Source organism: Lissotriton helveticus, chromosome 7 (genome assembly GCF_964261635.1).
Source record: "Lissotriton helveticus chromosome 7, aLisHel1.1, whole genome shotgun sequence".
NCBI lineage: Eukaryota > Metazoa > Chordata > Amphibia > Caudata > Salamandridae > Lissotriton > Lissotriton helveticus.
The window spans coordinates 1,411,773,583-1,411,790,838 of NC_136068.1; positions in this window are offsets into that span (position 1 = coordinate 1,411,773,583).

The following is a 17,256-nucleotide window of genomic DNA, read 5'->3' on the forward strand; positions in this document are numbered from 1 at the left end:
AAATTGCCAGAATCATAGAAAAATCCTATGAAGAACTAGGAAGAGATATTTTGGGTGGAATACCAGTGAAACCCCAACTAGTTGAAAGTCCTGAAAAGGTATTTATAAAAAATAATTTAAACACTCAAAAAAAGAGCTGGGATGGAAATAAGCAATCCAATCCTAAAGAAAAAAAATTCCAGTCCAGAGGAAGGTCTCCTCGGCGGAGAGAAAGATCTCCTGATCAAGGATGCAAGTCTCCCCAAAGGGAGCCCTCTGTGAAAAAATACAACCTTAGAAATAGGGATAATATAAAAAAACCTGATAGATATCAAGATATTGACACACGTCCCTCTCAATCTTTTCAGACTTCCTCGCAGAAATCGGAAAGAAGAGGACGATCAGAACACAGGGAAGAGCACGTCAAGTCCAAAGACAAAGAACCTGCTCATCTGAATAAAAAACGTACAATTCCCAAAAAAGAAGGTAGCCAGTATTAAAGTATTCAACAATGCCGAGAATACTGAGGACACAGCTGAAAAACGGAGAATGGGCTCAGACAATGCTAGACAGCGCAGCAGAAGTGAGCATAGCTCGCAAAGTCCTTATGAATCATCTGGAGACAGTGGACACGAATGAATACATTCAGGTGGAAACTGCAGATACCAGAGTTAGCAAACCTCATAAAATATATGAAATAACATTACGTATAGAGGGGGATAAGACTAGAAAAATAAGGGGTCTATTTTGGGATAATCTCTCCAAGGGCTATGACATCCTTCTAGCTGAACGAGACTGGCCTCCAGAGTTTGTCAGGGAGTGCCCACATGGCGAAGAAATAATTATGCCTGCCTTCTCAAACCATATTCCAATTCATAAAAAATATACACTTGCAAGAAAGTGGGCAGTAGCTCAACCCCCTGCCTTATATAAAAATCATGTGGGATGGGATGAGGACTCTCCTCCTCACAAAATCCAGTTAAAATCACAACCTACTGCACAGAGGCAGTACCCGATTAAGCAAGAAGCTAAAAAACAGGTAAAAGAGATCCTAGATCAACTTGAATACCAGGGGGTGATTGAAACTTGCACCTCACAAATGAACAACCCTTTGTTTCCTGTCTCCAAACCAGACAATTCATATTGTCTAGTTTTGGACTACAGACACCTTAACTCATGTTGCAAAACATTTGCAGTACAAAACTCGCATAGTGCTGCACTAATGAATAACATAGTGCGCAAAAAATACAAAACCACATTAGACATTTCTAATGGATTCTTTTGTCAAAATATAGCACCAGAGAGCAGATATTTGACGGCGTTCTCAATAAATGGCACGCAAAAAAAATTCTGTCGTTTGCCCCAGGGGTTCAAAAACAGCCCAGGATTATTCTCAGCGAAAGTAACAGAATTACTCCAAACATATGATGACGAGGCATTATCTTATGTCGACGACATCTATCTAACAGATGATGACTTGGATACTCACTTGAAGAGAGTGAACACCATCATACTTGGGTTCCCAGCAGAGGGTTACAAATTCAACTTTAAAAAGTCAAGAATTGCCCATCTAACAGTCCTGTTTTTAGGATATGAACTATCAAGTGAAGGCAAAAGCCTGGCCGACAATTTCCTAGAGAAATGTGCTGTAATCCAAGCACCTAGAACCCTGAAAAACTTACAATCAATTCTAGGCTTCCTAAATTTCGGAAGAACTTACATTATAAATGATGCAGAGAGAATTAAACCTCTCTATGATCTAATAAAACCAGATTTTAAAAGAATCAATTGGACTCAAAAACACACAGAAATGTTGAGATCTTTACAAACAGACATGTTAGTTAAAACAAAACTACAAACACGTGACAACACACGCAACCTTGTGATTCGAGTCATCCCAGGAAGATGCGGATTCACATACCTGACCTCTAATGAGGGAGAGAAGGTACCAATAGCGTACAAATCACATTTGTACACAGAAGCTGAAAAAAGGTTCAGCATTAAGGAAAAGATTGTTCATGCGGTTCAAACAGCTGTAGCAAAAGAAAAATACCAAGCAGACGGTAGACAGGTTACAGTCAGAACAGCAGAATCAGCTTTTGAGGCATTAACAACACCATGTAATTTACCGACAACTGCACTAAATCCAGAATGGATACAATGGGTAAATTCTGTTGCTACAGACAAAGTAAAATACTATTTTGACCCAGAAATGAAAGCATTAAAATATCTAGAATATGAGAAAGAATACCCTCTGCCAATCGACATTCTGCCTTTACGAAAGTACGCCTGTGTAATATATACAGATGGTCATGCTCAACCCTCAGTTTGGGGAGAGCTGGCTTACAACGCCACATGCGAAATTGTTAAAGAAGTGTGGCGCGGAGGCAAATTAAGACCTCTACTTACAAAAACACACTCAGTGGAAAATAATTCAGAACAACAAACTGAAATAATGGCATTAAAAATGGCGCTAGATAATGCCGATCGCGAATTCCCGACACTTATTGTGTGCGATTCGTATTACTGCGTCAAATCATACAATAACGATTTGCAGAAATGGATTCAAAACGGTTACAAAGATGACACAGGTGCCACAATAAAGCAGAAAGCGCTTTGGGAACAATTAGTTCTTTTAAAGAAAGAACTACCAAAAACTCACGTGATACATTCACTGAGTCATCAGCGTGATGGCGTTCACGTTGCAGGGAATTCATTGGCTGAGACAGCCACAGCGGTAGCAACTAAACCGGCCTCCGTAGCTACAAAAAAGCGTACAGTAAAACACATTGACGGTGAAACTGTGCTGGCGGTGAAAACGTCATCAAAAGGCGACTGCTCAGCGCTACCGATCAATTATCCACTCAATTATACATACATAATCGATGCAAACTCAGTCCATTTTGCTCGAATCCCTGGAGTGGGGGATAGAGTAATTCCAAACACGGACAGGAGAGGCTTGTTAATAGCAGACGCACATATGGGTGAGGGTCTCAGACACCTTAAGCAAAAAGATTCTCTGGAAGAATTACAATCAGTGTACTGGTGGCCAGGCATGAGCCTGCATCATCACATTTTTGTAAAAAACTGCCCAGACTGCAATAGAGATCGCAGTGGCGAGCGAGGAGGACTATTGCCATGGCACTTCGCTCCAGAAAAACAACAACAATAAGAAAGTACCCATCACGAAAAAACGTTATATTAACATAAAAAGACTAATTTTCACTTATAATGTAGACCCCAGCGCTCGGCTGACGTCTGGACTGTTATAAAAGGATTTGCGAGTCTATAATGGCATATACGCTAGGAGCATGCTACGTTTTGACTAATGTATTCCCTTTAGCCCTCAAGCTTATGGGGAAGCATGGCCAAATGAGCATTGCATAGCGGGACTCTTCTCACTTCCTTCCTGAGGGATACGGGATGGTGTAAAGAAAAAACCAAGACATAGAGCAATCTATAACGGAAAAGGTATTAGGTTCGGGAGCTGGGTGGGTCAAACATTTAATAAGTGTCCAACGTAGTCTAAATAACCTGCTAAGGAATTCTCTGAAAGGGTTCAGTCCGTACGAACTATTGTTCGGGACTAGAATGATGATCCAAGATCTTGATAGTCAGACTTCAGTGGTTAAAAACAAAAACTTTGATATCAAAGATCGTTTGGCTATTTTGCAGGACTTAAATGAAACAAGAAAAGACCTGAGCAACATAAAGTTGAAACAACAGCCAACAACCACTGAAGAGAAACCACCTGTCCCAGCAAGGCCTGTCTGGATTCCAAAAGTCGGGGATCTGGTCAGAGAAAAGATCGCGGTAAAGAAGGAATTTGGGCCTTCTTACAGAAAAGCAGTTCCAGTCTTGTCTATCAACGGGACAAGATCAGTAGTACTACCGCCCCTTGCTGGTAAAAAGGAGAACCTAGTCATATCCATCGACCTGGTAAAACCACAATCATGTGGCCGATAACAAACAGTAGGCCAAGTGGACTCCCAAGAAGTAGCAGAACACCAATGTTTGCTACGAATACAGAGGTTCAAACTGAAAGACTGATCACATTTGGAAAATCTACAGTGAAACAACAAGGACTATGCAACAAAGCAATGGAACTTGAACCTCTTAAAACCCAAATCAAAGCTTTTCATCAAGAAACAACAACCTATGATGATGTAACTACAGACTTTGCTAATGAAACAAAGCAAAATCCAAAAGCAATTGGAACAATTGACAGAACAGCATCCGGCTACTTCATCAACTTCGATGATTCATCGGAAGATCTGAGTGAACCTAAGAAACAGCCATCAACAAAAACTTTTAAAGATAAAGCTAAGGAACTTTTTCAACAGCTGAAAGAAACCTATCTGATTTCTCCATGGATTGAATTTTGGGTGGCCTTCGGTGCATTTATCCTCATTCTTTGGCTCATCATGGTACTATGCTTGGGACATTTCATTGAAGGAAAATATGCTAAAATAGACACAGCAAGCCAGAAAATCAACTTGGTTACTTAAACCACACACATCCTCACACATCGAGAAAAGAGAACTTTCTTCAGTGAACTTCACAGCCAATCCTATACCTGGCGGTGTAGCATGGGACAAAACTGATTATGAAATCTATGGTCCGGTTGAAATCCTGAAGTATCCACACCAATTCAAGATCTCATTGAGTGACTTTGTAAAACCAAGCACATTTGCTGATGATTGGGACTTTGAAAGTATTAATGATATGATGTCTGATCTTGTGATGTCTGCTAAATTCACAGAACATGATTATTTGCAGGGTTCGTCTAATTATGATCAGATGTTCTGCTACAACCACTATGGTAACCATTATCTACATAAATCTGCACAACCTAGAAATGTTTTAAATTATAACCAATGGGAACATTGTGCTACTCCTCCAAAAGATAGCTCGAAAACATTTTATGATAAATATTTATACTTTTCAAGGTTTAACACAAGTAATGCAGAAACATTTTATTTCAAATTGTCAAATAAGACAGGTATGAAGACCATGCTTACAAACACAAAATTGATATATTCCGATTCATTTTTTTGAGCAAATGAATACATTTGGGTTTGATTTCTGGAACAATAATATTGAAACAAAAACTGTTTGGGGTACAAGAGATTGGCAAGTACAAGGTATAGAATCATTGTTTAGAGCCTGCATGATCCCAGAACAAATTATATTTTTGAACGACACTATTCAACAAACTACCTGTCTTGGCTTAGCCAAAATCAAAGATTTGAACAAACCGTCTATTCCAAAGCCAACAGTGAACAGTAATAGCTCTATAGATGTTGAGATAGACGTAAACCATATATTAAACCAAAACAGAACACATCCTGAATGGAAAAAATGGTTGATCTGGCCCACAGATACAAATAACTGTCAAGACAGATTCCTGAACAAAATACAGGGGTTCACATTGACTAGGCCAGACCCTAGATATTCCCAAAGACAACATCCAGGGATAGTAACCACCTACAGCGTGGGCAAGCTCTGCCTTCAATGGCTACAAACGTCCACACTGGCTGAAATTAAGCAACACCTAACTTTACTTACAGAAGGTGCTGACTTGCGTGATTTTATTATGGGACCACGCGAACAGCGTCAAAAACGTTTCATAGCGGCCTCTATATATGCAGCTTATAACGAAGTCTGGAAAGTAACTCAAATTGAGACAGCAGAAAAAATACGGGAGATTGACCATATTAATTTGGAAAAATCACTTTCTGTGGTGGACAATGGGTTAATGACTCTGTCCTCCAGAATATATTCTCTGGACAGCATTGTGTCTTCAGCAATCGATATAATATCGCAAGACTTACTGATGTTACAACACGGTCAGTCCCAATTGCGTTCTATTGTACAGCTTGGCTGGACGTTACAAAATCTGCGTTCTGGCTATGTGCCTTGGCGTTTAATCAACACAACGTCATTATTTAATATCTTTAACCTTACTGATAAACAAATCAATTTGGCACAGAAGAGTGCTGACTATACAATTCTGAGCATTGAAAAACTAGAAAGATTACCATTGACAATGTCAGAACGACCTGTCATTGAATAGATAATACATGGAATAATAAATATTCCGATAACTACTTTCCAGTTTCAATTCTGCCAAAAATATATACAGGCAGGCCAGTATGAAAGGTTGGGTAAAGGGTACATTAAGTCAATATGGAACTTGCCCTATACACACGAATGTGTCAGTAATAAAGGCCAGAAAGTGTTTCTCAGTGGCGATAATTGTGCAAGATCACTAAGCGGTACACTTCTGTGCCAGGGTATTAGTTTGCATGGAGCCTGTGAAGGGACTTCAAATAACCTTTCATGTTACCAGCTAGGCACACCTGCAACACGAATAGAACCATTCTTTAGGAGACTCTCGAACGGGAGTTACATTCTAATAGTAGATTGCAGATGTTGTAGTTTGCTGCCCGGAAAACCTTATCTCATAACCGTGACTAGGAAGGTCATGTGCTGTGAACGAGTATTGTTCCCTAACGATTCTCCAGACAGGGAGGCAAGGTTATGGCCAGATTTGAAAATTGCTTCTATTCGAATTGATACTTTAAGCAGAATGAAGACTGTGCTCCTACAGACGCCGACCAGGCTAACGTCATCAAAAGAAACGTATGATCTCCAAGTTGCAAGGACAACGGCAGAGATTCATTCATTGTTATCAACTAATTCCCCCATACATTTCGCAGAAATACTGAACGAAATCTTAAATATTTCTGATAGCAGTGGTGTCTTATATGTATTTAAGACAGTGTTTTCGGGAGCTTTAACACCATTCAAAGCCATCCTGGGTATTTTTCCAGATTTTGTCCATTCAATTTTTGGCGGACTTCCTCTCCTTTTGGGACTAGTGGCAGGCTTCCTATTTTTGATCCTGTTATTTCGCTATGGCAAACCATGTCACAGACAAAACACCTGCGACAAGGGAAGAAATGATCCTAGCCATTGTCTACCGGGACCGCATAACTAAAGTCCTTGGACTAGCACGGCTTCGGGACCTGAACATGACTTGGTCTCTTTCATTTAGACCAATGTGGCAAAGTTGTGTTATGCCTGTATTAAGGTGCTTGCTATGCGGCAAAGAATGCGTGTTGGACACCTGTCTGGCACTACAATCGGATGTGCCAATGGACGCAGATACCTTGTTGGGTCCGGTAACGGCTCATGCATTGTGCTGTCCCCAGCGGCTACCAATCCTGATGACGGCATTTGTGGAGACTACACCACTACGATTGAGGAGTAGTGAAGTACAAGATGAAAGCAGCATCGATCAGGTACGACCTTCCGTCAGCTATGCTGATCAAAACATCAATGGAGGCAATCATGCTCAGGCTCATGAATGCATGGTAACAACTTTTTCCGAGTTAGTGGAACTTACGCAAGAAGCTGTTGACAGTTTTTTCAACAGTCTAAATGATATGATGTTTTCACCAGAGCAGCAGGAATAACTTTGAGCAAATTGGCACTCGGAGTTCCCTACATCCTGAATTTGGCCTTCAACTTTAAAAAAAAAGCGATATGAAAATGTTTCTCATCAGTTTGTTCAGACTGCAAGAACCTTTTTTCCCCAATTCCAAAATATTTACGATTTTTTGGGACACTTATCTTCTGCTTAAAGTAGACATTATTCTTAGAGAACTGAATTTCTATTTTAGGTAGTCACGAGACATTAGCTATCCTCTAGCACTCTCATACAAAACTTTATGATTGTGATGAAATGGTCTCGCACTTTTTTTCTGTATTAAGAGCCATTTCATGTGTGGTTTTCGCATTTTATTCATGCTGAATTTAAAATATGCATTATATGTTTAGCATTATTAGACTGCTTGTGCATATAGTACACGTGATAGTACATATGATTGTGTTTCGTATATTTTATAATTCCAATTTTCAGAATACATATGAATGTATTTTGGGGTGGTACGGTATACACAAACGCTACTGGGTTCACTATGCCTAGATTTGTAAATATGGACATAGTCTACGTGGAGTGGGTGTGATGTATTCCTATAGGTACTGTATCGATTCCCCTATTCCTGACCCTGGTTTGGTTAATAATTAACTAGCAACCATCCAACGGTGCAAAAACCGTTATCTGATTAAGCCACACCACGGCACAGAAGCGCGTTATCTGATTAGGTCATAACGCATGCCATCTAATTAGACAAGCGATATTCCTCCAGCCCCTGATAAGGCATACGGAGTTCTTAAAACAAATCAAACCTACAGCTGATGGAGCAGATTTCATCTGCAGTCATGCATTGTTTTATTTTTTGTGCTTCAGACAGGCTGCATTTAAATTGCCACGCACATTTTGGTGCAGGTTAAAAACATGGCACATGAAAAACATGAAAAGTGAGGCCTATTCACTTCAGACTGAAAATGCTTTTGCTGAATTAAATTAACATGTGTTTTTTTGCAATGTAGAGAAAAAGTGGCCTTTTTACCTTTGAAGATTTTTAATAGAATGTGTTTCTCTCTTCCCAGCACATCCATGTAAACTAAATGTATTATTCCTGTCTTAATAGACTTTGACTTGTTGCATATTTTGATAAACATTTTCAGTTAATAACACCTCTTTTTATAATGTGTGTGAATTAATAATGCACTTGGGACACATAATGGACTGATTTACATGAAATTAATATTATCTTTGTGTTTGTTTTATTTTTGGGGCCTAAACAAAACATGGCTGCCTGTGAATCCATCAAGGCTTTGACTTTCAATTTAATGAGAAGGGAGCATGCGCAGACTGTGGCAGCTTTCCTCATGACAAGAACAGCGTGAACTGCACATTCTTGTCATTCTGCCAATGTACCAGTTAGTTAAAAGTATCCATCTACTGCGCTGAGAAGGAAGAAGGATGAATTAGATTGAAACATTTTTCCTAGTAAATGTTGCAAATGTTTATAAATGTATTTATTCATGTATGCTTCTTTTGTTAGGACTAGTGAAGTCAGGTTTTTAGAATGAGTCAGGGAAGTGTGACCTCATGCCTTTATGACTGACCAATCACGTAAGGTTCTCCTGAAAAATGTTACATCTTTGTGTACTCTGCCAATAATTATGGTATAAATACTGTCCTCTCTGGATGGGAGCCACCACTTCTTCTTTTTTCTCAGCTCAGCTGGCTTCTATGGGTTAGGTACGAGAAACGTCCCGGGAGATTGCTGAAGGGCGGGCTTGCGTCCGAGGAGTGTCAGGGGGAGGTTTCTTGCTTCCACGTCATATCTTGGCACTTCACGCCACATTCCTTTGAGGCCTGTGAAGGGCGGGCTGCTTTCCTCTTTAGACACAGACAGACAGAGAGTGCAGTGGATCAGGATAGGATTAGATGCTAATATGTTTTGACTAATTAATTAGGTCTGAAAAGATTTATTTGATTTATGCATTTATTTCTCTTAATAGCACATTTTTGCAAACTATTTAAGTACTGATTAGCTTTGCAAGACTATTTTTCTTAGAAACTCTTTAAGACTTTTGCGCCACATTTTTCATAACTACATGTAATGCTTATATGCAGACTGTAATGTGTTCTGTATTATTGATATTTTTCCTGTTTTCCAAATTCTGTAACCTGATTGATATTTTACTAATGAATAAAGGGTCAGAGAAAAATTAACTTTTTGACTAGAAAATAAAACCCTTTAAAATAATCAACAACTCTCTTTATTGGCTTACAATAATAATTGCATTTTGACTGTTCATCTTTATTTAAATTTCTCCTGATGGTAATACATGGTGTGAAGGGCCCAACACCTTTTGAGCGGTAAATTAGAGGTAGCATGAGGGTTTTGCATTGAGAAACTACCAGAAGAAATTACCGCTCTCCATCAGTTTTTGGTAAGCAGAGGATGGTCATTATTGATTAGTTTGGTGATTAGTAATTTTTGATTTCACCATCAACTACTCAACTAATGGATCATTGACCTTAAGAGGGAAATAAAATAATTGCCCAAGTTAGATAAATGTCCAAGTCCTGATTCCTGACTCCAATGCTCAGAACCTGAAGACTGGCAAAGCAGTACTGGCAGGTGATGCAAGAAGTGGTGTGAGTATCAATAGGGTTGTGAAATGGTGTTAATATGCTAGTATGTTTTTTGAAGTGTTGAAAATATTAAGTTTTTTTGCTATTGGTGAAATTTAGCTCATTTTGAATTGATGGTGTTATTGATTATATTGGTAATTTCATAGGACATACTTTTTTGGTTATTGATTACATGTTTTAACTCTTCATGTTTAGTTAGTGTCTTGTTCTTTGTTGTCTGGAACACGCAGGTATGCACACCTGTGGAATCCCGGGAAGGAATAGCGGGTGGTAAATGGAAGCCACACTGCACTGAGGTTACTCGTCTGTTGGAATAACACTGAGAAGCTAAGGAGGGCTGGCAGTGTTAAATTAGGGACTATTTTCTGTGTGAGTGATTGATAGCAAAGAGTTCGCTGGTGAAACTTTGGTCTGATATCACCTAGAAAGGGTCACACCAAAGGAGTAGCAGGTTCTTCTGAGCTTGATTGACAGCAAAAGGGTTCGCTGGTGAAACTTTGGACTAAGATATATCCTGAAGGATAAGTCCAAAGGAGTAGCAGGTTCTTCTGAGCTTGATTGACAGCAAAAGTGTTCGCTGGTGAAACTTTGGACTAAGATATATCCTGAAGGATAAGTCCAAAGGAGTAGCAGGTTCTTCTGAGCTTGAGTGAAAGGTAAGCGGAAGGGATTTACCTGTAGTGTTTGAAGAGTAAACGGAAAGTCTTACTTTGTGAAGGGTAAGCGGAATGTGTTACTCGCAGTGAATATAAATCTATCCTTTATTTAGCACAACAGACAGAGTAGCGAATGTATTTATGTTGTTACTAACAGAGTAATTGATTAAGAAAATATTGCAGTAAGATTTTGTGGAGGGTCAGTGGTAGGAGTAAAACTGACTAAAATTGAGACTGACAGCTTTGGAGAAAATAAATTGCATTGAACTATTGCAAAAATGAAACTGTTTGAAGGTTTAAAGAAGCTGTTAGGAGGTAAAGTGAAAAATTCGTTTTTTATTGGTGATGCTCCTGAAGGAACACCTGTGCATTTTATGTCTACCAGTTTGGGACAAAACACATGTATGTGGGTTCAACAATGGTGCAAGATTACTGAAAAAGAGGGTACTTTGAGGTTTCCAAAAGATGGTACTTTTGAATTGCAAATTATTGACAAATTAAGGGAAGTGTTATGTGAAATAAAGACACCATCTAAAGCTGCACAATTTGAGGCCTTAAGCCTGTGGGAAAAAGCAGCAAGAGAGAAAGCAAGTGAGGATAAAAAGGTAAAGCACCATATACAGGAGAAGGGAATTAATGCTGACAAAGAGCTTCAAATAAATAATGATTCAGGGGATGAAATAATGGATGCATTGATAACTGAGTGTCCACCACTTTATGTGGTTCCCATGAAAAAGACTGAAAATAGTGCACCAGTAAATACTACAGGGGCTACTGTTTCTGTTGAACAGAGAGAAATAGAGACTGAGAGAACTGTGCAGACATTTTATATTGACCCATTACCTGTTGATTCAGTACTGACAGTGATACCTCCAGGTGTTACTGCTTTAAATGTGCCTGATTTAGTCCAAGAAGTGCAAACTGCAGATGCACAGATAATGCCTAGAAAAATTATGACTGTCCCAATTAATATGGTCCCTACTGAAAAGGTTCAAAGAGCTGCAGAATCAGTGATTTTGCCAGGGTTTATTTCAGAAACTAAGAACACACAGATTATTGAACAGAAAGTACACCAAGCACTGAAAGGTGAGAGAAAAATGGTATTTACAACATCTGCAGCCCAGGATAAAATAAATATATTTGAAAATGGGATTTTTCAAACCTGCTCTGAGGAAGCAGCAGTGATTAAAAATATAGAAAACATGGGGGAACATATTAACACAGGCCCTGAAAAAGAGAAACAGCTTAGTGTTTTAAATTCAACATGTGAACATGAAGAAATTAACTGTCCCTGCTGTTTAAATAATGAAAATGTGAACCAGTGTCAAGAAAAAGAATTAATTTCCCTGAGTAAGGAAACAGCTACATGTTCATTAATTACTCATAATGGACTGACAGATTTGGCTCATAAATATGAAACTGATGTTTCAGGAAGTTTTCCATTTCAGAAAAGTTTCAGGGTACACATGGATGATGAAGCAAATGAGAAAATGTATTCTTCAGAAATGCAATTGCACCTTGCAGAAATAAAATATATTTTCAAATGCAATGGGTTTGAGAAATTAGGAGACAAATGGGCACGAAAACATGAGAAGAAAAAGAAACGACCAGACCTAGCAAGGAAACTGGATAAGGAAAAGAAGCCACCAGATTTAGTTGAGAAAAATAATAAACAGAATGAGGGAGAGGCTTTTGCTTACTCATTGAGAGAAAAGGTGGGAGAAATGTATGTGCATATGCCACAGAATAAAAGTGAACTTGCAGCATTTCTGAACACAATCCCACAATTGAGAGACAAATTTATGCTGTGGTACCCACAAGTTGATGGATTTGATGAATTTTTAAAAGAGTTGTGCATTCATTTGGAAATGTTCTTTTACATTGCCATGCAAACAGAATTGTGGTTTGAATCTAAAGTTGTGGAAAGGCCAAGTGAAGAGACAATGAAAAGGGTTTGCATGAATGCACCATCATTTTCTGTTGTTATGGAGGAAAATATAGCAGTGATTTATTTCCTAAAGGGCAGAGTGCTAGCAAAGGATGTTGATTGGGTACAGATTAAAAGAACACAGGATGGAAGTAAAGGTGTTTTGGTTTGTGCAAATTCAGGTATGGATGTTGTACTGCTGGAAAATGTGTCCTTTTGCCATCTTTATAACAGATTTGAGCATTGGAAGAAGGAAAATAAATTTAAACATGATGCACAAAAACATGGAGAACTGCAGATGCAAAATATGCCAGTTAAGCAAATGCAAATGTCAGTTCAGAAACAGGTACCTATGGCAGGAATTTTTCAAGCACAGATGGTCCCACAAAATATGGAAAATGCTAACATTAATTTAAATAGGTTGTCCAGAGCAAATGGGAATTATTTCCTGAGAAAAAATCAGAATCCAGTTCAACAGGTTGCTCTTTTTGCAAATGAGAATTTTAACACTCACAGTTCTGAATTTACCAATTCCATTGTGAAGGCAGTGGAAAGTCCAGATTTAGTTGCAGGAGTTTTAAAGAAAGAAATTACAAACGCAGTATTAGAAAATTGTGCACCAAAATTAGGCCCATTTGAGGAAAACTGCAAAACTGTTGTCTGTGACTCAGGCCTAGCAGAAAAACAATTATTTTGCAAAGTAAGCAGCTCAGATTACTGTACATCAGATAATGTTATTTTTCAGATTCCTGATGAGGATGTACATTTTAAAATGGCCCATCAAGAGACAGGTGTAGCATTGTTTTCAGAAAAGACTGTTGAAAAATTACCTTCTGCTTTGGAAAAAATAATAAACACAGAAATAAGAGAGTTCACAGAGAAGGATGCCAGGCTAATAAAATGTGCTGAACATGTCTTATTCAAATTTGAACCAGATGACATGTATTCAGGAACACAATCAGTTGCAGGAATTTTACCAATAAAAGGATTTTTGATGGAATTGATTAGAAGTTTGTGTAACTTTCTGATCATAGGTTCACAGAAAATAAATGAAAAGAACAGAATAGTGCAGGAGATTAAAAGCCTATTTTTTCCATGTTGTCCTGTGGTACCGAATCCAGCCAATATATTTTTTCACATTCCATGTGGTGAAGAATGGCTTACTTTTATTGATTTTTGCCAAGTTCATGTCACAGTGCCATTGCATGAGAATAGTCAGGAGTACTGTCAAAAAGAAGATGAATATCTGGGACACAAAATTGGACAGGGAGGTAGAAAGGTGTCACCAGAGAAGGTGGAAATAATTTCCAAGATGAATCCACCTCAAATTCAGAAAGAAGTCAGGACATTTTTGGGAATGGTTAGCTGCTGTAGAGAGTGGTTAATAAACAGTTCCCTAGTGGCTAAGCCTTTACTGAGGCTGACACACTCAGGTGTGTCTGATCCGCTTCCATTGGACAACAATTGCACAAAAGCATTCCTAGAGTTGAAAGAGAAAAAATGGCGCGCCCCAGCACTAGGAATGAAAGTTTATTTGAAAGAAAATACACTAATTTGCAGTGAGAGGGAGGGCTGCGCTCTCTCATTGCTTATTCAAAAAGATGAATGTTTTCAAGGGTCTGTGATGTATTGCCCAATGGCCTTTGACCCTAACTTCACAGAAATGTCAGCAAATGGATTGGATTGTGATGAAACTGAAAATGAGTGTCTAAATATCATGAAAATATGCATAAAGCCAAATTCAGACTTGAAGGATGAACATCTGAGTCAGCCCAACAATGTCCATTTTGTAGATGGCCCATGTTTGAAAGGTGACACATTAAAAGCAGCACATGCTGTGCTCCTTATACATGATGTTGTCAAAGCTTCATGGCTTTTAGTAATTACCCCAGCCCAAAATTCGAAATTGATTGCCCTTACCATAACATGCAGTATATCTGCTCAATTGGGAGTCACTGTTGTCATGGGAGAGAGAAATGCTAATTCAGTTGCACAAAATTGTGTTCTGTTAGCATATACATTCTATGGAATCTTCACAGTTAAGTTTAAAGAGGCTCAAGAAAATGTTTTTGAAGCAGCACAACAGGGTTGTATCAGAACTGTTTTTGAGAAAAATGACAACTGCAAAGTGACAAATGTGTTATTGCAAAGACTGATGCCCAGGTATAAATTGCCAGTTTCTCTGAAATCAGATCATAATGTGGTCTCAAAGATAATGAGTGCAGAACAACAGATTGGACAAGAAATGGATTGTAGCTATCTGCCTGAAGTGTCACGCATAATAAAGCAACACAATGGCAGCACTGAGTTACCTTTTGCAAAAGACTGTGTTTCAGCAACACTAAAGTGGCTTGAAAATGCATATGCAAATGCACTTGTGGAAAACACTGATGAGAACACTAGCCATGGCTGTGTAGGTCTGGTTGATGTACAGTGTGCAGTTTCTCACCAGATTGCAGCTGCTACACAAGATCTGCATAATGGATGGTGCAACGGTTTTGATCTGAGAGATGTTGTGGTGAAACATCTGAATCTGATCAAAGTGAAAATAAGAGTGAAAGGCCTTGGTTGAAAAAGTGCAAAGGATTGATGGTGCTCTGTCAGAGTTTCTCAGCACCTAAGTAGTCCAATTTGCATGGAAAGTATGAGCCATACTGATGACAAGCTGATGACAATGAGTAAAGAAATGCTGAAACTGTCCTGTTGAATTCCTTTTTTATTATTTTAGTTACTTATTTTAAAGAAGACTAACTGTTCCAAGAAGCTACTTACAGATCTCTGCACTAAAACATTTGAGCTTGGCTATATATGATCTGATTACAGACCAAACTTATGTTTTGCCTTAGAAATAAGAAGTAACATTCTTTATGCTCAGCTTTGCAATAAAAAAAAAAAATAAAAAAAAAATATATACTGTCACTTGTGAAATGAAATATGTGTGATTAATTATAAATCATTTTATTATGATTTGAATTATCAAGAGGGTGGATTGATGGAGCAGATTTCATCTGCAGTCATGCATTGTTTTATTTTTTGTGCTTCAGACAGGCTGCATTTAAATTGCCACGCACATTTTGGTGCAGGTTAAAAACATGGCACATGAAAAACATGAAAAGTGAGGCCTATTCACTTCAGACTGAAAATGCTTTTGCTGAATTAAATTAACATGTGTTTTTTTGCAATGTAGAGAAAAAGTGGCCTTTTTACCTTTGAAGATTTTTAATAGAATGTGTTTCTCTCTTCCCAGCACATCCATGTAAACTAAATGTATTATTCCTGTCTTAATAGACTTTGACTTGTTGCATATTTTGATAAACATTTTCAGTTAATAACACCTCTTTTTATAATGTGTGTGAATTAATAATGCACTTGGGACACATAATGGACTGATTTACATGAAATTAATATTATCTTTGTGTTTGTTTTATTTTTGGGGCCTAAACAAAACATGGCTGCCTGTGAATCCATCAAGGCTTTGACTTTCAATTTAATGAGAAGGGAGCATGCGCAGACTGTGGCAGCTTTCTTCATGACAAGAACAGCGTGAACTGCACATTCTTGTCATTCTGCCAATGTACCAGTTAGTTAAAAGTATCCATCTACTGCGCTGAGAAGGAAGAAGGATGAATTAGATTGAAACATTTTTCCTAGTAAATGTTGCAAATGTTTATAAATGTATTTATTCATGTATGCTTCTTTTGTTAGGACTAGTGAAGTCAGGTTTTTAGAATGAGTCAGGGAAGTGTGACCTCATGCCTTTATGACTGACCAATCACGTAAGGTTCTCCTGAAAAATGTTACATCTTTGTGTACTCTGCCAATAATTATGGTATAAATACTGTCCTCTCTGGATGGGAGCCACCACTTCTTCTTTTTTCTCAGCTCAGCTGGCTTCTATGGGTTAGGTACGAGAAACGTCCCGGGAGATTGCTGAAGGGCGGGCTTGCGTCCGAGGAGTGTCAGGGGGAGGTTTCTTGCTTCCACGTCATATCTTGGCACTTCACGCCACATTCCTTTGAGGCCTGTGAAGGGCGGGCTGCTTTCCTCTTTAGACACAGACAGACAGAGAGTGCAGTGGATCAGGATAGGATTAGATGCTAATATGTTTTGACTAATTAATTAGGTCTGAAAAGATTTATTTGATTTATGCATTTATTTCTCTTAATAGCACATTTTTGCAAACTATTTAAGTACTGATTAGCTTTGCAAGACTATTTTTCTTAGAAACTCTTTAAGACTTTTGCGCCACATTTTTCATAACTACATGTAATGCTTATATGCAGACTGTAATGTGTTCTGTATTATTGATATTTTTCCTGTTTTCCAAATTCTGTAACCTGATTGATATTTTACTAATGAATCAAGGGTCAGAGAAAAATTAACTTTTTGACTAGAAAATAAAACCCTTTAAAATAATCAACAACTCTCTTTATTGGCTTACAATAATAATTGCATTTTGACTGTTCATCTTTATTTAAATTTCTCCTGATGGTAATACATGGTGTGAAGGGCCCAACACCTTTTGAGCGGTAAAATAGAGGTAGCATGAGGGTTTTGCATTGAGAAACTACCAGAAGAAATTTCCGCTCTCCATCACAGCGACCTGGGAAATT